General features: G+C 39.0%; 1 protein-coding gene across 3 annotated transcripts in view; it reads right to left on the bottom strand.

Moving 5' to 3' along the window:
* The window catches only part of GTF3C1 (general transcription factor IIIC subunit 1), a 2762707-nt gene that overhangs the window by 1305781 nt on the left and 1431534 nt on the right, over positions 1-25392 (bottom strand). The gene's annotated exons all lie outside the window — the stretch shown is intronic.

Raw genomic sequence — 25392 nt, 5'->3', positions numbered from 1 at the left:
GTAAGACATATTTTAACTTTACAGAAACATACAGTCACTGGATGTTGTGATCAGTGATGTCATCAGTGATGTCACTGACCATGTCATGAATGATGTAATATGTGACATCATCAGCAGTGGATTGCGGGTGCGCGATATATAGTTAGCGCATCTAACTATATATGGAATTTCAATGGTTTTATGCGAGTAAAATAAGGTTTTGTAAATGCAAATTCCTAACTATATATGTTCTATAACCAATGGTTTTTTCATTGAATTTTCAAGGTTTTGTAAATGCAAATTCCTAACTATATATGGACTATAACCTATGGTTTTTTCTGTGAATTTCAATGGTTTTTTAATAGCAAATATCAAAAGCTGTCAAATGTCAAGTACGTGATAGGTAAAAACGTTTTCGTGTTTATGCACGCTGATGTGCTTTGAACGCTGCCCCCCCCCTCCCCTCTTTTCTCTTAGTAGTACTCTCTCTTTGCAGATAGTGAACGGTAGTTAACGCAGACCTTTACCCCCGTTGTAATCCGTCGTACCTGCTTGTCTCTCCATTTGATTGATTGTTATCCAAGCATTTACTGTTTTAGAATTGGTTCTCTTTGGATCATTCTCTATTTACAAACAAGCACAAAGTCGCAATACTCTGTTTAGTCTTTGCAGATAGTGAAAAATCGTGTAAAAAAATAAAAGTAATCGAGCAAAATCAGTAGACCACTAATTCGATCTCTTTTTGACCTCGGTAAAATACAAACATTAGGAACAACCCTTCATGAGAAATACGAAAATAGTGAAATGAACTGAGCTCCACACCATGAGGGCTGCAAGACAGCTCGACTCCGCCACCCACCCCGCCCAAAATAACGACAAACCCTATGCAAATATTATAAATATAGACAACACACCAGCAAAGAAACAGGGTAAAACATTTTATTAAATAACTATTTACATAACTATTTTATACTTTTTATTGCCCGATCCGGCTAGCTCAATCGATCGAGCATGAAACTCATGCACTGATAGCAAGCGTTGAGAGTTTGTAGAACGATGGCTTCAGATTTTCCACATACGGTGTAGTGGCGCGAACTGGGAGGGGGCGTTTGGATCCTGCCCCTTCCCCAAATAAGATTTTCATACGTGAATGTTCGTTCATGCTTTTTGTCCCTGAGTTGCTTCGATGTCACTGCCTTACACAAATGGCATAAGTCCTGGATGTTGAGTGCCATACTTCAGAGTTCTAAGCAGCGCTTGTAACACTGTTTAAACCTTATTTGCACCTGCTGCAGCTTCACTATTCAAAGTAAGTGAGGTCCGTTTGTGGACCTGACTGCATTGGAAAACAATGTGATACGGTGCCTCCCTAAACCGCTTGACGGAGGCCCCCGAGGGGCGGTGAGATGGCGCGGACTGAGAGGGGGCGCTTGGCTCCTGCCCCCTCCCCAAGTCGTGTTGCCCTGGTGTGGCCTGAGATCGCCCCCGACATAGGCGGCCGGCTCCCGGGGTCCGGCGGAATATTTTCCCTTTTGATGACTCTTCCATTCTGGACCTTGTCCCACAATCCGTTTGACCTGAAGACACGCTGTAGTGGGGCGCCCCTTTACCGTTTTAGTTGCCATTCCGCCCGCTTTTGGTACTCTGTGCCTCTTCCGCCATTCAGCTGTTTACCGCCCGCTCTTGCGACTACAGCGTCTCGCTCACCATGTAGTTGAGTTGCTCCCGCTCTTAAGATTTAACCGAACTTTTTGGACTGCTGAAAGCGGTTGTATTCCGACCGCTGGTTGGTGGAGACATTTTGACTATATTCTGGACCTGCGTTGTCGCGTAATGCGTCATATGACGCGCCGCGTTAGCGCACCCGGAAGTGCTCCGGTGCGCAAGGCGCAGCTTCCCGGAAACGATCCAGAGCGCGCCGCGCAGCGCGTAACGTAAGCATAACAGGTCATGTGACTTGTTAATAAAACTTTTCATTGGTTCATTTTACTTTTGTTTTCCTAATGATGTAAGACTAGGTCATGTGACCTAAAAATAACACTTTTCATTGGATTAAAACATTTTTTTCCCAAACGATGAAAGCCCCACCTTGTTTCTGGATGTTTCAGACTGATGCTGGCGTCACCATGAGAGCACCACCATCTCGTAGCTCCGTCGTGGCCATTCCGCAAGCAATCATGGCAGCCGCTCCCCACCGGAAACCTGCGGGAGTCGAGGGCCCCCAAGACTTTTGTACAATCTTCAAGGCTGAGGGGACGCTTTCGAGAATGGAACCCAAGCCCTGGCAGACAAGCGTCTGAGTTCCAAGGTGTCCCAGGGCCATTTTACTGGACCAGGCCCAAATCCGAAGAGCCAGCCGCCATTTTAAGAGTCCTGTGGCAGCCGCCTATCGCTGCACCGCAAGAGTGGGAGCAACTCAACTACATGGTGAGCGAGACGCTGTAGCCGTAAGAGCGGGCGGTAAACAGCTGAATGGCGGAAAAGGCACAGTGTAGCAAAAGCGGGCGGAATGGCGACTGAAACGATAAGGGGCGCCCCACTACAGCAGACGAGCCTCCGCCATGTGCTTCAAAACTGCATACGTATCTCGTGATATCAAGGTTGGGCAACCAGTACACAACAAGCAGTTACGAGTCCCATTTACACCGGCGCCATTTTGGGCGCGGCCGGGCAGGTCCAGGATCTAGTCAAACATAACAAATGAGGCTGACGTCTCTGAAGCAGTTGACGAACAGCAGGACATAGCGAATAAACATGAAGTCTCTAAAGCTGTTAACTCACTGCAGGACAAAACAAGTGAACCTGAAACCTCTGGAATAATTGTCGCTCAAAAGAACAACACACAAAACTCTGTAGAGCCTGAAGAAAGAAAAACAGAAGGGCACTGTAGTTTCAGACACACTTAACACTAATGACTTAACAAAGATATCGTCTGTCTATGAAGCAGTTATGTTCACAGAATTGACAAAGAAGTGTGCAGACACCAATGCTATTAAGAAACACAAGGAAATCCCTAACGCATCAGCATTCTCGGAAGAGGTTGACACAGATAACATCTTAAGGAACAAAGAAAGACAAAATAAGGATGAGGAAGTTATCACTTTAGTTTTTTCATCAGCTAGCGACAGCAAGAAACATATTGTAATGGAGATTAGAGAGGCTACGGATGGATAAATAAAGTATCAAAAGAAATGGCTACTCCCCCCTTTAGCAGATTAGCTAAATCTTTGCGTAATTTGGGCATAAAAGTTATATTATTGTTGTTGTTGTTGTTATCGTTATAGTTTCCGGAGAAGTATAATTCACCAATAGTTTTCTTTGTAGATATTTTCCATTAACAATCCCAGTTCCATCACCCGCCAAGGATATCACCACTGTTCCCCATGTCATAAAACCTTAGGATGTTCAATAACTGAAACAGCTAATATGGGTTTACTTACAGGGGACATCTTTTGTTCTGTTTTGTAAAGTAAAACTATTGTGAACGCAAGTATTATACATAGTAAGTGTTTAATATAGCATTTGTCAGTCATTGGTTAAGCAGCTAGGACCTGTTCACTCTTGACACCCCAGGTGCTGTGTATGTTGCACTATAGTGCTGCATCTGGAATATGGACAACCCTATTGATGTTGATTTTTCATTATTGATTATTGTAAAGAAATGGCGACTCCCCCCTTTAGCAGATTAGCTAAATGTTTGCGTAATTTAGGCATAAAAGTTATATTATTGTTGTTGTTGTTATCGTTATAGTTCTGGTTAATTTCAAAAAATGTCTAAATATATTTACAGTTTTTGTTGCGTTCGTTATATTTAAAAGTTAATAAAGTTTTATAATCCTACTTTGTTGGAGTGCTATATATTTTTAAAAAATCGGGTGAATGGGGCCTTGAATCGGGTTATTGTCATGTGTGGGCTTTGCAAGTGTACTGCTACAGGATCGGACATTTCAAACTCAAATGCACGTTCTTTTTCTTACCTTTCCGAAGCATGGAGCGCAATAGCAGGCAGAGAAAGGGTGATGCACGTGTTGAACACTACCTGGCCTGGCAAGTTGCTGGCAGTGCCCCCCCGCCCGCTCCTGAAAGAGGGCACACACACACCGCCGCCCCGAGTACTTCACAAATCTTTAAAAGACCATGCGCTTGTTCATGAGGCTTAAATGGTTTATCACCCCTTCTAGAACCTCTGCATCGACCCTCTGACGTTTCCTGGAAGAATTAGCACGTAACACAATACCAAGCCCTGTCAGCTGAAACCCCCGAGGAATCGTGGGGCATATTATCAAGGGGGTTTATTTCCGCTTTTTTGGCTTTAAAAGCCAAAAAAAAAGGAGATAAAATTATCTCCCTATTACCAAGCTGTCGCTAACACCAGTTAGTGACAGCTAAAAGGAGATAGCGACCATCTTGGGCCCCGCTTTGCATGTCAGTGATATTTATCACTAATGACATGCAAAGTGGGCGTGCCAAGATGTTAGCGACTGGAAACAGTCCCTAACCATCGCTATCTCCTATTACCAACTTTTGGAGATATTCGCGCTAAGCGCGAATATCTCCAAAAGCTAACACCTGCCCTGAGCAGTTTTTAGCCATGTTATCCAATGGAAGGTGGATAACATGGCTAAGAGCATTTGCTGGATAATGCATGAATATCGCTGACTTTTCAGCGATATTCATGCATTGCGGCCGTTTTTTTATCGCATTTGCGATAAACCTTGCTAATAGCAAGGTTTATCTGCGATAAAATTCGCCGATGTGCGGCGATAATTTTTGTTTTTAAACAAGTTAGAGACAAAAATTATCGCTAGTTGTTGGTAATATGCCCCCGGGTTTTTCCTTGCAGGAATCGGGAGGCGGAAGACTAGCACTGAAATCAGTAGTCTCACGCCTGAATCTGGAGGATTGGTATGTCTGGATTCTCTACAGCTGGGGCCATAAACTACATCCGCAGGGCTAGGTGATAGCCTGGGTCCGGCCTGGACAATCGGGCACAGAGGAAGAGGAGTGTCAGAGGGTGCGGTAGTGAATAGGGTGAAAGGGAGGTGTCGGGCGGGCACAGGGTGTGATTCTCAGGGAAGAGCAGCGCAGATGGGGGGAAGTATATGGCCCATGCATGAGAGAGAGAGCGGGGGTGACCAGTGCGTGAGGGAGATGCTTGCGAGGGTGGGGAGCCGTGCTGAGAATCGACGGCGTGCAGAGAGTGGGTCTGGTCAAGGCATCTAAAATGGCTGCCGTGCACGACAAAATTGTGGCATTGGACAAAAAGGCAAGATGGCGCAGACAATGTTTATCAATAAGGATTCATTTATAACAAAATATTTACTCGCAGGGACAAAATGGTGGTCAACACTTCCTGATTTCCATCGAATCGAACGTTAACAGACGTCACGCAGCAAAAAAAAAAAAAAAAAGCTCACGCACAGCCGCTGGAAGACATGTATCAACATATATGAGCCTCCTCAGCCACCCTCAGAAAACATAAGGGGTCAGGATACGTCTCCCGCACCCCCTTATACCTAGTAATTTAATTAAAACGAAACACAAAATGGCGAATTCCCGTTTCGCTACCAGTTTGCGGCCCAGTTCGCGGCCCGGGAAGCGCTTCTACGTGAAAAATATATATTTTTTTATTTTCCCCACGAGACCCTTTAATAACCCCAACATCATTCCTAGGGGGTCAAGAGAGGTATACCTTGCCCCCTTTCATTAAATTCCCCCTTCGTTTTTCACCTCTTCTTCTCTCTCGATCCTACCGAGAGATAAGATGGCGGCCGCTCCGGACTGTTTAGAATGTTGACAGACACCGGAGAGCCAATCAGCTTTCTGCGCGCAAAGTTCCGTTTCGCGAAAAGTAAGCGAACCGGAGCGCAGCCCGGAGCGCTGTTACAGATATATATCTTGTTTTGAACGTTAATTTCTCAAAAACTACTGGAGCACATATATTGAGACCTAGCAAAGGCACATCGGGCGAACAGTCCCTACAATTTTGCCAAGTTTCGTGCAAATCCATTCAGCCGTTCGAGCTAAAAGTGAGTCCAACCGCCCTATGGAAATTAACATGGGAAAAACGCGTTTTGGGACCCCCCTTTTTTCTCGGCCCCCCCTCGACAAAACCCCCCCAAATTTTCAAGGGCTGCTCAGAAACAAAATGTGCCATTTTCCTGAAAATTTCAGCCGATTCCGTCCACAAACGCCAAAGTTATTAGACATAGAATTTTCAAAAGTTCCATTGAGAATTAATCCTAACTATATATACCTACTGGCGATAGCCAGTAGGTAATATATATATATATATATATATATATATATATATATATATTCAATGAAAAAACCATAGGTTATAGACCATATATAGTTAGGGATTTGCATTTACAAAACCTTATTTTACTCGCATAAAACCATTGAAATTCCATATATAGTTAGTTGCGCTAACTATATATCGCGCACCCGCAATCCACTGCTGATGATGTCACATATTACATCATTCATGACATGGTCAGTGACATCACTGATGACATCTCAAATGACATCACTGATGACATCTCAAATGACATCACTGATGACATCACTGATGACATCTCAGTTGACATTACTGATCACATCACTGATGATATCATTCGTGTGATAATACGATGAACCTCTTCAGACTCTAATATAACCTTAGATACAATCAGTGTAAACAGACACTCACAGACTGTCACTCATCCATGGAGTTACTCACACACCTAGTCAGTCATGCAAAGAATCAATCACACCTCCATTTCCTCAACTATACAGTTATACAAACTTTACTTATTCAAACATATACTAACACATATTTACTCTCTTATACAATCCCTGATACAAGTTCACAATGATCCATACAGCCACTCACACATTCACTGGCTCTTATGCTCAGTTATTTATATATGTTAACTCTCACATGTACTGTGTTTTACATATGTACTTACTTTGACATGTAGCACTGAGATATCCATTCACTCACCAATACACTCATGCACACAGTCAACCGCCCATACAGCTGTTTCCACATGCACTTTTGAAACCATACATCTAGTGAATCAACTGCTCACACATCTATGCACAGAGTCATACACCTCCCAGCCACCCACACACACACTCAGTCTCCCATACAACCAATCAATAACCCATATAGTTACTCATATAGCTACTTATCAACACATGCAGCAGTTTACAGAACAACAGACATAATGATGCACAAATTAAGACAGTTTAGTCACTAACCCATGCACTCAGTGAGACATATTTAATCACTCACTCATACAGTCAGTCATGCACCTACTAAATCCTTCATCCAAACACTTATACATCCACTCATTCTTCAATATGTAAGACATATTTACACTTTACAGAAACATACAGTCACTGGATGTTGTCATCAGTGATGTCATCAGTGATGTCACTGACCATGTCATGAATGATGTAATATGTGACATCATCAGCAGTGGATTGCGGGTGCGCGATATATAGTTAGCGCAACTAACTATATATGGAATTTCAATGGTTTTATGCGAGTAAAATAAGGTTTTGTAAATGCAAATCCCTAACTATATATGGTCTATAACCTATGGTTTTTTCATTGAATTTCAATGGTTTTTTAAATGCAAATTTCTAACTATATATGGTCTATAACCTATGGTTTTTTCTGTGAATTTCATTGGTTTTTTAAAAGCTAACATCTGTAGCTGTAAAATGTATTCTTCTTTAAATCCCAAAATATATTTAGATGTTTATTGATAATTTTTTTTTAAATTTTTTTTTTCTTCGCTTCTAGTTCACGAACCAGGAAGCTTTCCGTTAGCTCATCTTGATGCCGCGATCTAGTCCGCGAACCGGTCAACGTTACGTTAGCGGAACTGTGACGCGTCGCGGAAGCGCGACGTATCACGTTATCGCGTAATGCGTCTAATGACGCGCCGCGTTAGCGCTCCCAGAAGTGCTCGGAACCGCGAACCGGAAGCGATGTGGTACGCGGCGCACGCCGCGTAACGTAAGCGGAACAGGTCATGTGACTTGTTTATCAAACTTTTCATTGGTTCATTTCACTTTTGGTTTCCAAATGATGTATGACTAGGTCATGTGACCTAAAAATAACACTTTTCATTGGTTCAGAACTTTTGCTTTCCCCAAATCATGTGAACCCCTCCTTATTTCCTCACTCTGACTTTCATCTTGGTGAGAGAAAGACCATTTAGCTAGAATTGAACAATGGCTTCTGTACTTGCTGCAGCTGGTGGAACCCCACCACCACCTCCACCTCCTCATAAGAAGAGAGGACCACCTACTCAATTTATCCCTAACAGAGAGGAGGAAGAGGAGGAAGAAGAAGAAGAGGACAGAGAGGAACAACAATTTGTCGAAGAGTTGCCCCGGGTTTCAAAACGAAAAACAAGCTTCATCTGGCAGTTTTTCTCCATCCCTCCTGGATCAAAGAAGGTGAATGCTAAATATGCCACCTGCCTCATCTGTGATTACAGATTGTCGAGAGGCACAGATAAGAAATACAGTATGGGCAACTATACGATGCACCGACACATGAGCAGGTGGCATCCCTTAAACTACAGCCGGGCTGAGTTAAGGGATCTTCAAGACAATCCCACGACAACTCCTGTGGCCAGATCGACCTCCACAATGTCATTGACGGGAAGAGAGGCACAAGAAACTGTGCCAAACATTCAACCCAACTTCCAGCATATGAAGTTAAGTTGTATATACTGTGGTGCTATGCTGTCATATGGCAACATGAGCGTCAACCTGATGAACATGGCGTACGAAAATCATAAATGCCCTAATGCACCCAAGAAGTAATTTTTTTTTTTGCTCCAGTTGAGCCGTTTTCAATGCCTGTTTTTTGTTGTCTCCCCTCCATAAAAAACACAAAAAAAACATAAAACAGTTCTAAAAATACAAAAAAATCAAAAAATGTTCAAAAAAAAAAATAAATAAATAAAACAACAAAAACAAAACAAAACAGTTCTTTTCAGAACTACCTCCCCTTTCAATCAAAATTGCTAGAATGTTTATCACTCTGGCAAGCTCTATTTCTTTTGGTTCGCTTCAAGTTCGCTGACCGGTTCGCGAACTTTAAGGGAACTAAAAAAATATTTTTTTAAAAAAAAGAAGAGTTAGTATAAGGGAAGTAAACAGAGAATAATGTAAAAAGAAAGACAGCTATAGAGAGTAAATGAGAGATACTGTCAATGACATCATCAGCAGTGCATTGCGGGTAAAAAGAGTAGAAAACATTTACCTTATAATTCTTGTTACCTTTTTTTAAATATTTTTTCATACTTTCAATCTGTAAAAAAAAGAACAAACATTTCCAAAAATATTAAAACATGTATTTAAAAATTAGAAAAGACAAGGGAAAAGGTTCAAAAACAAACAGTTTTTCAACAACTTTGACATTTTCAGAAGTCTCTGCTTCTCTACGTCCCCTACACAATCCTAAAGATATATATTCTAAAGAAACTGTATCTTGATGTTGATGAACTGAGGCCTATTTTGGAACATGATGTATTTCTTGCACTGCTAATGTCTCACAATAGTGATGCAATAGCAGCGCAAAAAAGATGTAAAGCCATCATAAAATTGTGTCTAACATTGTAAATGCTTGATTTAGGATGCAAATAAGATGTGTGCTTTCAAGAGCTTTCTTTGAGGTGAGGCCTCTTTTCTTTTTTTAAAAAAAACACTACCCAGAAGTACAGCACTGAAAGCATTAAAATTGATATTTACAGAACTCAGCTTACCCATATGTACCTCACATTTCTAAATGTATATCATAAGGACAAAAAGCATAACATTAATTATACATGTTAAATGGTTTCTTTTTGCTGTTCTCAGAATGTATCAAATTTCACTTAAATCAGTGACTTGAAGGTATTCATCATGTAACAGCGGGGAAAAAAAAACACAATCAAAATGACTGTGTTTAAAAAACCCATACAACCTTCGAAATCTGATTTCAAAACTCCTTAAAATTAACTTACTTTCAATGACGTCGAACGATCTCCTATGAACAGCATCCACTCTGTTGTGCTACAAATATTTTCAGCCCGCCACTTTCTGAAAGAAAACCTCCATCGATACGTAAAATATGTTACATAGAAATAAAGACTTCTCTCATTATATCACATGTTTCCACTAGGCCAAATCATGTTGCCGCGATTCGCAAGTCTTGTAATTCTTCCAATCAAATCCCGACATTTTCTATTTTCGCAACTTTCAAAAATAAAATATTTGAGATTATTTTCACAATCCTGGACTACTAATAACTTACTCTTCTTTGTCACTCATGTTCTCCTTTTCCTATGACACTGATACTGCTTACTATGAAGCAGACTTACTTGCAGCAAATTTATATAGTTGGATTTTTAATCTAGACAGCATTGCAGACTTACATTCCCTCTACTTAAAATTTTGGTTTTAAAAACACCAGGTAAGAATTTTTAAGGTCAAACGGCAATTTTTTTTTGAACGTTACAACGGAATCATTACAGAATGACCAGCCGTTTCCAGACTTTAAGTAAGCTGTATAATGTCCTGATGTTGTTGATGGACCATCGTGATAGATAATTGCTACAGTAACAAAAGTCCTCCCTGATATTGACAGCTGAGAAGCCACAAATTTTTTTATTAAAGTTGACAATTTTGATCCATCAGGCCTACAACGTTGGATCATTAAAATGACATACTGGCCATATCTACGTATAAATAATGTTGACATCATATCACATTTACATTGGCTACACTCCATGTTGTGATCTGCTGCATTTACTAGCTTATTAAAGGAGACTGATTTACTGTCTGGCAAAGTTAAATATATAAATCTTTCTGAGTCTACACTAGTAGTACTTGATAGCCTACAATTCTCGCAGTCATGCTGCCATTGATAAGAAAGCCCAAACAGGTGATCTACATCTACACCCTCAACTTGCAATATATCAAGCATATACATTAAAAACTCCTGACAATCTTGCTGATTATTTTCAGAGAAGTCTGTTTGACCTGAACATTCATCTAACAGATAACGAACTTCAGACACACTTTCTACTTTTGTTCGATCAGTGCTACATTTCTCGAAAACAGAATTCAACAAACAGCATAAAATTTGTTCAGAATTCAACAGAATCTGTTCTTTTAAACTCTCTAGTGAAAAGAGAACATTAACCACTACATTTGCATAGCAGTTGACACCAGAACTGTTTTCAAATTGAAAACCGACAACATCTTCAACAGAATCCACTTTCTTTCTGCTAACAATTTTCGGTTCATTGACTTTTAGTCTTTTTGCAACAACCTCCCTACTATTACTGCTATTTCTACGTTTGCGGCCTACCACACGTTTCTCAAACAAAGGATATTGAGGCAAATGTGGCGCATACTCTCTTCTTAACCTATTGTATTCCTTAACACAATCTAGATCCGCACAAATGTTTGTGACATCACAGTCAATCAAGTACAATCCCGATAAAGTTCTAACTCGTGACAATGCCACATATGCCATACCCTCCTTGAACACAGAACTGCCAATATTCACCAATGCACAGTCTACACTTAAACCTTGCGATTTATGGATTGTCACCGCATATGCCAAGCAAACAGGAAACTGTTTACGGCGAACATATAAATCTTTAACAAGCAAAAACCTAGCAGAACAACGACCAATTTGCTGTACTTCCTCAATGCCATCAAATTTAATTCTTAAAAATTCTATTCCATCTCTATTTCTGTATTTCTCAAAATCAACAACATTACCCATTGATCCATTCACCAGACCTCTTTCTACATGTAAATTCCTTCTCAAAATAATTCGGCAATTTAAACACACATTCAAAGTCTTTTCAAAACCCGCTGTTTTAGATATAGTCTTCTCTAATGAATCCAATTTTGATTTCAAATTGTCTGACAAAATAATTGTTGATCCCATATGCTCTAATTTGTCGATAGCTTCAAGTTTCACAATCTCTTGCTTTTCTAAATTCAACATTTTGTTGTTGAAGATGGCACATTCTGCAAGAGTTGGCATGAGACATATCCCGGATTTCTTCTCAGTAATTTTCTGAAAAATATTCTCAGGCACAATCTCTTGTTTGGGATATAAATTTGACAGTAATCGTGCATTTAAAGCTTCTTTCCCATGCTCGGTCACTTTTCCAATTCTAATATCTTGTAGAATATTCTTGTAATCTTCATCCTTTGCTTGACGCATATTTTGATGCAGTTCTGCATAATTGAAGTTTAACCATATATTGACGTTGCCAATGCTCCCTAGGCACTTCCTGGTATCTTCATGCGTGAGTATTTTGAACACAGGTTGACCTTTTACTGGTGTCAGCTGCAGAAGATCTCCGAAAACAATGATGTGTTTCCCACCAAATAACACATCATATTCAGTTTTAAGTACTTCTTGCATTCTCAAATGCACAAAGGCAAGCATGACATTGGAAACCATGCTTACTTCGTCAATGATAAGTAGTTTCATTTTCCTCAAGACTCTTGAAACTTCACAGCAAGCATCTCCAGATAACTTGTTGTATTGTAATTTGTTGTCATGCTCCACCGGCAGCATCAGTAGACGATGCAAAGTAATACCTTTAATGTTATGTGCTGCCAGTCCAGTAGGAGCGGTGACAACACAAGACAGCAATGACTCAGTCCTTTCCTTCAAATAACAAGAGATTGCTTTAATGAGGAAACTTTTTCCAGTTCCCGCTTCTCCACTCACGTACAGTCGGACAGGCTTCAACGACGTACATGAGCACTCTTTCTTCTCATGACTTAATCCGTGCTCAATTTCCGTGGTAACTTCATCATATATTTTCCTCTGCTCAACGTTGAGTTGTTTTTCCAAGTCTTCTAAGTTAACTGAATCCTCCTGAGCATGTGCCATGGCTCTTTCCACTTCATTCATAGCAGTGGCAGCTTCATTTTCGATAATAGGTCCTCCAAGTGGATCTTGACTCAATGAAACAGAACTCTGACTGTCCTGAGAACTGTCTCTGGCAATCTCGGCTGCAATCGTTGCTTCCTGCTCAATTTCCAAAGTTAGCATTTCTTGATATTTAGAAAAAGCAGGACATTCTATGGACTCCTTGGCTGCATTGAAAGAGTCTTCGTAACAGAGGAAATCTCCAAGCAGTTCCTCTTCTGCACGCCAAGGCTTGAAAAGTTGCAAAAGTGCTAAATAAAAAAACTCCTTTTTTTCTGGAGATTCACCACTCAATTTTCGATGGTTTACTAATTGGCATTTTCTTTGCTTGACCAGGCATCCCTCATTTCCAATTACAGCATACACTCCTTTCTCAATATCTTCTTTGATGTTCCTCTTGAATATATAATTTTGGAGAACCTCATATAGACAAACATTCTCAAGGTGACTGCTTCGATTTGGATAATATGTATCCAACATGTTGGTCTTCAAAATGTCGGTACTGTTTGGTTCCTTTTCTGCCAAATACTCAATTTCCCGGACAGGTTTTAGAACTCGATTTCGCGTTGCAGCAAGACCAAGACTCGCCCAAACGAGACTCCTGGATTTGGCATAGAGACTTGCTGAAGACAACCGGTCAGAACATTCGTAAGCTCCGATTTCTCGATGCGACAACATCTTCAGACTGAAACTGTACAACTTCTTGCTGAGGCTCTTTTCATGAGAAATGTCCTCCCACATATCCTTCAGTTCGGTCTTTTCTTTTTTGGTGATGTAAGATGTCACATACCGAGCCACAGCCATACAGTTGTCAGCCACAAACTGTATATCCATGTTAGCATTCCACATGGACAAAATCACTGGGTTGTATTCATTGATGTACTTGGACTCTTCGTTCCTTTTCAAATTGTATGTATTCTTGGGTGATTTCCTCGTCACATTATGTCGCAGCGAAGACATCAAACTGTTCACTCTTCCTTTAGAAATCACCGGTCGTGGAAAGTTGAAACGACATTTGGTGTAGAACTTGTCCTTGTTTCTGAATTTACGACGACAGTACTTTCCACAACGATGGCTTTGGAAACGTAGAACTTGTTCTCTTAGACTTTTCTTCTCCGTTGCGTTTGGAACAGCACACGTAGAATACTGTTCGATGAAATTCATCACTAAGTCATCCGGATCTGTTCCAAATTTAGGTGCATCCTTGATCCACAACAACATATGTATATGAGGGGCACCTCTTGCTTGGTACTCCTTTCTCCAGAAGAAATCCAACACCTCTCCAAGAGGTGGATTCTTTTTATTTGTGATGAAAGACATCATAGCTTCAAATCTATGATTGAAGTACCTGCATACATTCACTGGATCCAAAGAACACAGTTCTCCAGGTGTCTTGAATTCAATGTTTTCAATATTTCCATTTGCCTCTCGTAGAAATTCAAGTAAGTCTTCCCAGCCATACTCGGCACAGCTCAGAGTGAGGAACCATGTTGGAGTTCCTAAGTTCCTCAGCATACATTTTAAATCACCATGACGACGGTACCAGTACTCATTAGTACCACGCTGACACGCCATGAGATTAATTAAGTGAGAATCCAAAATACTGTCTTGGACATTGACTTTATGCATAAAGTCACTTGCCGAGATGTTTCGCATCTGTATACCACTTTTTAAGATGTGGTTCACTGCATATGACAGTCCAGACAGATCGCTTTCAAACAGGAGATGAAACAAATAGGGAATGCATTGCCGAAACCTAGGATCTGCTGCATACAATCGTAAAGTCCGGTATTCAGACGCAGGAATTTGATGAGGTCGCTCATCATATCTTCCTCCTTGACCTGTGGGAAATAGCTGTGGGAAACACCGAGCTTCCAAACTTTCCTCCCAAACACTAATGGGACTCCCTTTGGCTTGTTTCATTTGAAACAACTCAATAGCATTCCCCATGACTTCCTTGGAATGCAAAGGATGAACACTATAATGTTCATATATTTCTTCACTTTTAGAGGCCTCTACTTTCTCAATTTGGCCAGCACACAAATCGCTATCCTCTTCATCACTTACTTCCTCTTCTGCAACATATACATTCTTATAGTACTTATTATTTTTCTTCAAATACACTGTTGCCTTTTTGACTTTCCTAACATCCACTAAATCTTGCCATATTTTCTTATTCTTTGTCGGAACCCCATTAACCAAGATAACCAGAGGTTCCTCTTCCACTTTTTCTATTCCAATTGTGTTAATGTTTTTCTTCAAATCTAGAGGCAAATAAACAACTCTTCCCTTTAATCCTCTCTGTAAATCTGCTGGAGGCAACTTCCCTGTCTTTGGCTCCATTCTTACAATAGCCTGAAAGGGATGGATACTTTGAATCAAAATAGATTCATAAGTATTTAAATCCTTCAATTCAGAAGGAATCTCAACCAATTCCAGATTATTATGAACTGCCCTAGCAGGCATCTGGTTTTGGTTTAATTTATTACAACAATAAGTACACACACGTTGATCCGATCCCAAATCAAAATAATTTTCTACCATCAAGTATGTGGCAAAATCCTTCCATTCACTATTATTTTCCCTTCCACTTTTTGCATATAAATCCACTACCTTAGTCTGATTCTTATAATAAGTGCGTCGACAACATACACAAGTGAAATTAGGCCTCTCACTTGATTTCATCTGAAACGTGGCAATTTCCTTCTGAAAATTATCTGTACTGGAAACCTGTACATTATCTTCCACATTACCCTCTACTTCAGGGTCAATTTGAACATTCTCATCTTTACTACCAAAGTAACAAAACTCAATTTCTTCACAAATATTCTTCACATCTATTTCAGAACCATGCAAAAGAGCAGCACATAATTGTTTAAGCATAATTGCTGGACTCTTAGCATAATACAACATTCTCACTAATTTTCTCACTTTATTATGATGCACTGCTAGCATCCTGAAATGATGAAAAACACTCTGGCATACTCTCCTGGAAAGACAAGCCAGTGAATGACCACGCAAACCTGTCATTTCTCTCACTCTGCAAGGATCTAAATCTTGCAACAACTTCATTTTCTGCTTCAAACTTTTCTTATTAAATGTCCGTATAAAATCACAAAGCAAATTGATGGAAACCTGTCGCACACTGCAAATAGAACTACACTTCCAAATGTACACAGGACCCTTAGGACGTCTTCCTAAAACCTCATCACTTAGCGCCTCTTCTGTCTCTGTTGTCACAAGTTGTTCTTTTTCAACTGGACAACCATCCTTCACTTCATAAGCTCGACCACTGATGTCAACTGCATGCACCAAATCATTATCCTGAAAATAAGTCTCCTCATTAAAAAATGCCTCAGAACTTGAACTATGCATCCATTCTCCGGAAAAAACTTCACAAAAGTTAGTACGATTTACTACTCTCTTCCATCTACTTTTTGTTTTGAAATCAGAAATTACCTTGCTTAGTTTCCTAATTCTATTGATTACCAAAATAAACAACTTTCGCTTAATTTCAAAAGCATGATCAATAATTTTCTCTACATTTTTCTTCTTCTTATAAAATGCCGCTTTCTGATGGCCTTTCTTTTTAATACTTTTCAATAAATTAACTAATATCCTATTACGGAACATTCGATTTCGAATGTCCCTAAACTGTTGTTTCCTTCTACTATCATGCACAGAGTTATCTCTTCCTCTACCAGTAACATTTGTGATGGGTCTCTCCTTTCCATTTAAATTGCTTTTCTTTTTGTGGACTGAAACATTTTTTTGAGCAAAACTTTTTTTACTACAAATATTTCTTAAGAATGATTTCGTGCTCTTACCCGGACCTTTCTTGGTGTTTTGACAAGTATTTGGGGAAGAGGACTGCTGCAATAAAACATCATCCTGCTGTCTTTGACGTTTTCTAGCCTTTCGTATTCGACTTTTGGAAGGCATTTTCCAAACTATGAAAGAATCTGCAGTTGAATCTGTGGAAAAATATAATATAAAATGTTATTAACCACTATTACCAAACAGTAAATAAATAACAGTCATCTAAAACTTAATGCCGTACTAATTATTTAACATAGCAAATGTTTTCCACCAGCACTGCATCACAAAAATGACACTCAATGGTACAAAAAAGGCATACAACACTCATAAATCACTCCCTAATATTTTAAATCATTAATTCAGGATGACAATAAGATGTAGCCTATCTAAAGATTTGTTTAGGCCCTGATCTTTAGACTGGGGTAAATGTGTGTCATTGATCCACATTCAGTCCATCACCTGTTTTGTTTATTTGAGGTGAGGCCAACACATGGTTGCAGATAAGATTTTCACTGAAAAATATCAAAATAAAAAAACATGTGAAGGCCTACCAATGAAGTAAATCATTAAATGAAAACCAATACATTTCTGGAAATATGCACTACTAGTGCTTCATAAGATGTTTTGGGTCATATTTATAAGGCATTTGAGTATCTAGTATGCTATTTTACGTTCTTCCTGGTGCAAATTTATTGTAAATATGCTCCCACCTGCGGTTGGCAAATTTAGATTTTGATTATGGGAGTTAGATAGGCATGTTACTAATTTCCCAAAAATGGTGTATAACCCCAAACAACCTTTGAAGCAAATGCTCTTAGCCATGTTATCCACCTCCCATTGCATAACATGGCTAAGAAGTGCTTGCAAATGTGAAAAAAAACGGCCGCAATGCATGAATATCGCAGAAAAGTCAGCGATATTCATGCAATTTCCAGCACATGCTCTTAGCCATGTTATCCACTTCCGATTAAATAACATGGCTAAGAACTGCTCAGGGCCCCATGAGGAACGCTTTCCATTTAAAAAGGGAAAAATAACATTAAAGACACTAAAATGCCTTCTAAATATGACCCCAAACAACCTAAGAAGCTCTAACAGTACATATCCTGAAATGTAATTGATTTCAAAATTCGTTTTTAAACACAGCATATAAATCAATTGTATACCTGCATTCATGGAGAAATGACTAAAAATGTCCTTGAGACACATGAAAGTGTTTTCTGGAATGCCCTAGCACCATTTTTGGGACACTATTAACATGGCTACGTAACTCCCATAATCAAAATCTAAATTTGCCAAGCGCAAGTGGGAGCGTATTTACAAGACACTTGCCCCAAGAGGAACACTTTCCATTTAGAAAGGGAAAAATAACATCGCAGAAAAGTCAGCAATATTCATGCACTTTCCAGCAAATGCTCTTAGCCATGTTATCCACTTCCTATTAAATAACATGGCTAAGAACTGCTCAGGGCCCCATGAGGAACGCTTTCCATTTAAAAAGGGAAAAATAACATCAAAGACACTAAAATGCCTTCTAAATATGACCCCAAACAACCTATGAAGCTCTAACAGAACATATCCTGAAATGTAATTGATTTCAAAATTCGTTTTTAAACACAGCATATAAATCAATTGTATACCTGCATTCATGAAGAAATGACTAAAAATGTCCTTGAGACACATGAAAGTGTTTTCTGCAATTCACTAGCACCATTTTTGGGACACTATTAACATGGCTAGGTAACTCCCATAATCAAAATCTAAATTTGCCAAGCACAAGTGGGAGCGTATTTACAAGACACTTGCCCCATGAGGAACACTTTACATTTTAAAAGGAAAACAAAACATCTTAGACACTCAAATACCTTATAAATATGGCTCAAAACAACCTATGAAGCTCTAGCAGTACATATCCAGAAATGAAATTGATTTCTTAAATCGTTTTTAAAAGCAACATCTCTGTTTCAGCTTACATAACAGACCATAAAATGGGCTCCATGTACCACAATAACTTGTGTTACTGCATGCCAGAATGTTACACCAAATATGCAATTACAATTTCTCTATGAAACTAATTCTATTAGTATATCACTAGAGACAAAACCACATTTTAAAAACACAGCTTTCTTCATCATTTTCTCCTTAAATCATACTATTCTCTATCTAAATTAAATAAATCTTTTCTCACCTTAGCAAATATTTTTTGAGTTTTGAAAACAGTCTGAGAAATACACCAAATTGTCTTCAGCAGAAGAAAAAGGATGCACTCCAAAGGCTGCAGCTATTGAAAGCACAGAAATACAGATATTCTTTTCACATATCTCTCATATTAGCCAATCATACCTCTTCCCTCACTTTTTTCAAATCAAAACCCTTCCCCCCTCTGCCCGGTCTGCCTTGTTTCCATAGCAACCACCTCCTGGAAGACCTCTCATGTTTGCAAATTCACACAACAATGTTTCAATTAAACTCTGAACTCTCAGTGCACCTGCGTATCCAGTGCAATCTTTCATTAAATGTTTCTTCCTTGACCATTCAAATTACATCTTTCAAAGAACACATCCATGCACCCTAACTTTCTGTTTTCAGAAATGGAAATACACCAATCACTGCTAAAGAATCATTAGCATTGTAAATCCACAGTTTTTTTTCTTTAGAAACTCCTACTGTTTCAACTGCCCTTTCATTACCACACTTCATCTGACTGCAGAACAACCTTCACCCACCATGTTTAACGTCTGGATTGTTGGACATAGTTACATCCACTGGGCTCAAAGGTATGCTGAGAGCAGAAATTTACCTAACCTCAATTTACAAGATGTGGAAATTAAGTGGTTGGGCCAAAGAGGATTAAAATGTCACCAATTGATACCATTGGTGAAAACCTTTATGCATTTGCCAAAACCTGACCTGTTAATAGTGCACTGTGGAGGTAATGATTTGGGCACTTTGACAGGGGTAGGTCTGGAAATGCTTTTAAAGGACACCTTTGAGCAATTAATGGCACTTTTTCCTCAAACTGCCTTGGTATATTCCAATATATGCCAAAGACAGAAATGGAGGTGGTCCAACCAATTTTGTCCACAAATTGAGAAAGCGAGGAAGCATGTAAACAAATCTGTTTCAGCTTACATGAGAGACCATGGAATGGGCTCTCTGTACAACAATAACTTGCGTTACTACATGCAAGATATCTACAGAGGAGATGGAGTTCACTTCTCAGATGAGGGCAACAGAATTTTCATTCTGAATTTAAGACTGTGCATTGGTACCTACTTATAAGTACCTAAATGTACCATAAACCCAAAAGCTCTTCTCAGAGCTACCCTACATCTGATCACTCACAATTATTATTTTCCTCTAACTTTTTTCACTAATTTTCCACAAAATTCGCTCCCTGGAGCGCTACCCGGTTCGCTAACCGAAAGCTAACCTCGCGGAATTTTTTCCGCACATATAAGCCTCCTCTGCCACGCTCAGAAAACTTAGGGGGTCAAGATAAGTCTACCATGACCCCTTCTACCCATTCTAAACATTATTTGCCCTCCATCTTGTATCTTAATGCGACCGAAACACAAAATGGTGGACTCCCGTGACGCTTAAGGTTCGCTAACCGAGCCGCTTTCCGGGAAGCGGTCCTAAAAAAAGGTGGGAAAGTAATTTACAGAAAAACGACTAGAGACACTCTCACCAAATATAGATTAGCTCATACTACATAAAAATCCCTTTCATTTTCACAAATTTGATTGAAATTTCATTTAGCCATTTAGCCTGTAGACCTCTCTAAGTACCGTGAGGTAAATTACTTCACAAAACACATCTGAAGTGTTGGAATTGACAACCAATGAAAATGTTACTTTCATTTTCTACTTTTGTTACCTGACATTTGATTGGTTATATACCTGAATATATATAAAGGAAGAGAAGGAAACACAGCCATTTTGACTGCTACTTCGTGAAGTGCACAACAAAAAATCAACTGATAACTTCAACTTATATTTAAAAGGTAAAATATTATTTATAAAACTTAAGTATGTTCTGTACTGAAACCTAATTAGAAAAACATTTTCTGAGAATTATATTCTATCACTCTGTAATACTTATAGAAAAAAATAGACTACTCTGTTTTAGTTATGGCAGAGCCATTCCAAGAATTCACAAGACCATAGTCTAAAAAGGAACGTGCGCAAAGCCCCCTCCAATTTACATAAGTGGCATCTTGCAAGGAGACCATTCACAAGCACTGAGGGGGCCCCATTGTCCAGCATTTTGACGCCCCCACAGTTTTAACTTTAAATCCACACACATATCTCACACCTTCATAGGTGTGAGAATTGATTGTGGTCTAAAAGTTAAAACTGTGGGGGCGCAAAAATGCTGGACAATGGGCCCCCTCAGTGCCTGTGAATGGTCTCCTTGCAATTGAGGGAGCGTCTCCTTCTCCCTCCCCTATACCTCCTGACACCATCCATGGGAGGCCCAAGGAGGGGGCCCCCTGCAATAGACCTTAATTGCAGGCAACACCTTTCTTTGTGAAAAAAACACTATATAAATAACCAAACTGCCAATCTGTACTGAAACCCAACAATGCCCTTTCTGTACTGATATATTTTTTAAAAATTCATTTTTCAGAATTGCAAATGGAAGAACAACAAAACAACATGAAAACTGAAACAGAAGAAAAAATTGAGACACAAGATGACATGGATTTCTACGACGACACAATAAATAATGAACTTATCCAATGCATAGATGCAGTAGATTTTCTACTAAAAAATGAAGAAAAAAATGATCACGATTTTTTAGATTTTCTTTTAAATTTTGAAAAACAAAATGAAAAATAAATTTTAATTTCTTAATTCAAAAATTGTTTCACACATTATTTATTTTTATATGTTTATTGAATGTTAAAAGTTTAATGAATTATGACACACAATCAAAATAAAAAATAAAAATTTAAAATAAAGAAAACAAAAAAAAACAACAAAAACAACAAATAATTAACATACAGTACTAGCAAAGTCTATCATTCTTTTATCCTTATAGTACGCTGCCCAGAACGCTTTCCGGTTCGCGAACTTGGCGCTTACCACGCAAAAAAAAAAAAAATTTTTTTGACCCTCCTGGGCCCTTTTAAAACCTCCACATAAAACCTAGGGGGTCAACGAGGATCTACTATGCCCCCTTATGGTAATTTCCCCCTTTGTTTTGGCCTCCTCTTGTCTCTCGATCCTACCGAGAGACAAGATGGCGGCCGCTCCGGACTGTTTAGAATGTTGACAGACACCGGAGGGCCAATCAGCTTCTCATCGCAAAGTTCCGTTACGCGAAAGGTTCGCTAACCGGATAGCTGCCCGGAGCGCTGTTACAGATATATATCTTGATTTAAACGTTAATTTCTCAAAATCCACTGAAGCACATATATTGAGACCTAGCAAAGGCACATCGGGCTAACAGTCCCTACAATTTTGCCAAGTTTCGTGGAAATCCATTCAGCCGTTCGGGCTAAAAGTGAGTCCAACCGCCCTATGGAAATTAACATGGGAAAAACGCGTTTTGGGACCCCCCTTTTTTCTCGGCCCCCCCTTGACGAACCCCCCCCAAATTTCCAGGAGCTGCTCAGAAACAAAATGTGCCATTTTCCTGAAAATTTCAGCCAATTCCGTCCACAAACGCCAAAGTTATTAGGCATAGAATTTTCAAAAGTCCCATAGAGAAAAAATCCTAACTATATATACCTACTGGCTATCGCCAGTAGGTAATATATATATATATATATATATATATATATATATATATATATATATAATTTACAAAATCATAACATTTCTTTGGTAATCGTCTCACACGTTCTGAGAGTTTAACCCTAGAAGCAACAATCCCATTATTTGGTTCAACATCAGCCTCAGTGGTGTAATGAAGCGCGTTATCACTGTCCAAGGGATTGGTACTCATAAGTGGACATTTAGCCAAACTTTTCACATTCCACACTATACCATCTTGAGTGATGACACTATTATTAAACACATTTTTGATTTGAATGGCTTTACCAAACTTGTTGGAACCTTTATTTATTAAACCTGGTTTGAGAAATTTAACCCAATCACCAATTTGAAATGTGGGTGCTTTAGTATTCCACTTGTCATTATACCATCTGGCCGTTTACAGCTGTTTTATACCAATTCTTTTTACAATATCATGTACACATTCTCTATCTGTAAATTTATTTTGGCATTTGTTCCTGAACCACCATGGAGACACAATAGACGCAGGGTCTCTTCCTTTAAGAAGTTTAAAAGGACTTACTTCGGTAGTGGTATGAGACTAAAAGCGATAATTCCATAAACGTTCTCTTAACGCACTAATCCAGCTACCGCCACATTTTATAGACTCATTAACAAATGTCTTGAGCACCCTGTTAAAGGGTTCTACGTGTCCATTCTTATGTGGTTCATAGAGAGATGTAAGTTTATGTTTTATACAACAATCTTTAAGAAATGTTTCCATTCCTATTGATGTAAGTTGTCCACCATTATCTGTGACTAGAGTAGAAGGGCAGCCCTAACGAGCAAACACTTCTTTAAAAAAACAAATAACAGCATTAGTAGTGACTTTGGAAACACATTTTACCTCTGGCCACTTAGAATGATAATCTATTATGACCAGAGCAAAACGTGAACTTTCAGGTAAGAAATTGAAAGGGCCAGAAATATCAAACGCAACTTTTTGCCACGGTTCCTGAGGCCACACGACAAGTTTCAATGGAGGAACATGTACTCTTAAAATTTTATCACTGGACACACAATCATTGCATTCTCTAACCACATGATAAATTAATTGATCCATGCCTGGCCACCAAAAGAAACTTCTGACCAAGCGTTTTATAGATGATGTACCTGGATGGTGTTTATGAGCAATGTTAAGTATAATATCTTGCATACCTTTGGGAGGAATGAATTTGCCAGATTTAAATACTAAACTTCCTTCTAATTCAAGCGCTTCCGAAATATTGAAAAATGGTAACAAGTCATGCCTTACCAAACTCTTCTTTGGCCATCCTTCAATAATAAATTTCTTCAATTCACCCCATCTGTCATCCAATTGTTCATACTTACACCAATATTCCTCCGTTATACATTGGAATTGTTCAGGAACCACTTAATTAATTTTTACAATAAAATCACATTCTTTAATTGCAGACACTTCACCCAGATCACATGGTAAGCGGGAAAGAAAATCAGCTGTGACATTTTTTTTCCTGGTACATATTCTGTTTTGAAATTATATTACTGCAATTTCGATGTGAGTCTAGCAATCCTAGCAGTAGCATTCCAACCTCCTCCCGTAGATAAAATATTCACTAATGGCTTATGATCTGTTCTGCGAGTGAACTTCCTGCCCCACACAGAGTCTATAATGCTCAACAGCCCAAACACAAGCAAGAAGTACTTACTCTATAACTGCATATTTGCGTTTACACTCACTTAACATGCGAGATGCAAATGCAACATTCCACTCTTCTTTACCGTCTCTCTGTGAAAGAACTCCTCCAAGACCATACAAACTTGCATCTACAGTGATAATACATTCTTTCTTTATACGGAACGGTTTTAGTGTGGGAGCATTTATAATGTCTTCTTTAATACACTCAAAGGCTTTTTGTTGTACATCACCCCATTCATATTTCACATTCTGTCTCAATAGATTTCTCAGCGGTTCCATTTTGGTAGCAAAGTTTTCTACAAATTTGCTATAATATTCGCACATCCCAGAATAAGATAGAAGTTGTTCCTTGTTGACTGGTGATGTAGCTTTGACAATAGCATCAATATTAGACTTTTTAGGTATCGCTCCATCCCCTGGTAAAGTGTGTCCTAAATATTCAACTGACCGTTTGAATAATTTACACTTGTGTGCCTTGAGAGTAAGACCATGACTCTCTAACCTTTTACAAACCTCATATAAATGTGTAACATGTTCTGATTCATTTGTTTTTTAAATATCAAAATATCGTCTTGGAAACATTTGACAAAATTGTCCACATCCCTGAATATGTGAAACATGACCTTCTGAAACACTGACGCCGCAGACGCTCACCCGAAAGGCATCCTGGTATACTGATACAAACCAAATGGTGTAATGAATGCTGTATATTTCTTTGACTCTTCCATCAATACAATTTGGTGGTATGCCAATCACAAGTCTAGGGTTGAAAAAAACCGTGCACCCTCTAACATGCTGAATACCTCATTAATATTGGGTAGAGGGTGATAATCACAATATTAGAGTTAAGTGCTCTCAAGTCCACACAGACTAAGTTTTTGGTCAGGTTTGCGAACAAGGACAATAGGGGAAACCCATTCTGAGGATTCTATAGCTTCAATTACTCCTTCATCAGACAATTCTTTTAACATTTCTTTCAGTTCTTCCTGAATGTTGATTGGAACTCCTCTGATTTCTTTTGTTTAACAGGAGCTACATTCTCTTTTAATACAATTTTCTGTGAGAAATTTTTTAATTTCCCCAATTTGCCACAAAAACTTTGTTAAAGTAATGAATAAATTTGGTTTCTTTTCCACATATACGGTTATCCCCATTATTGATCATTGCAACTTTACCAAATAAATGTTCTTCACATA

Source organism: Lissotriton vulgaris, chromosome 10 (assembly GCF_964263255.1).
Source record: "Lissotriton vulgaris chromosome 10, aLisVul1.2, whole genome shotgun sequence".
In the NCBI taxonomy this organism is placed as follows: domain Eukaryota; kingdom Metazoa; phylum Chordata; class Amphibia; order Caudata; family Salamandridae; genus Lissotriton; species Lissotriton vulgaris.
Note: the sequence above shows the minus strand (reverse complement) of the source record. Positions and strands in the feature narration are given on the sequence as shown.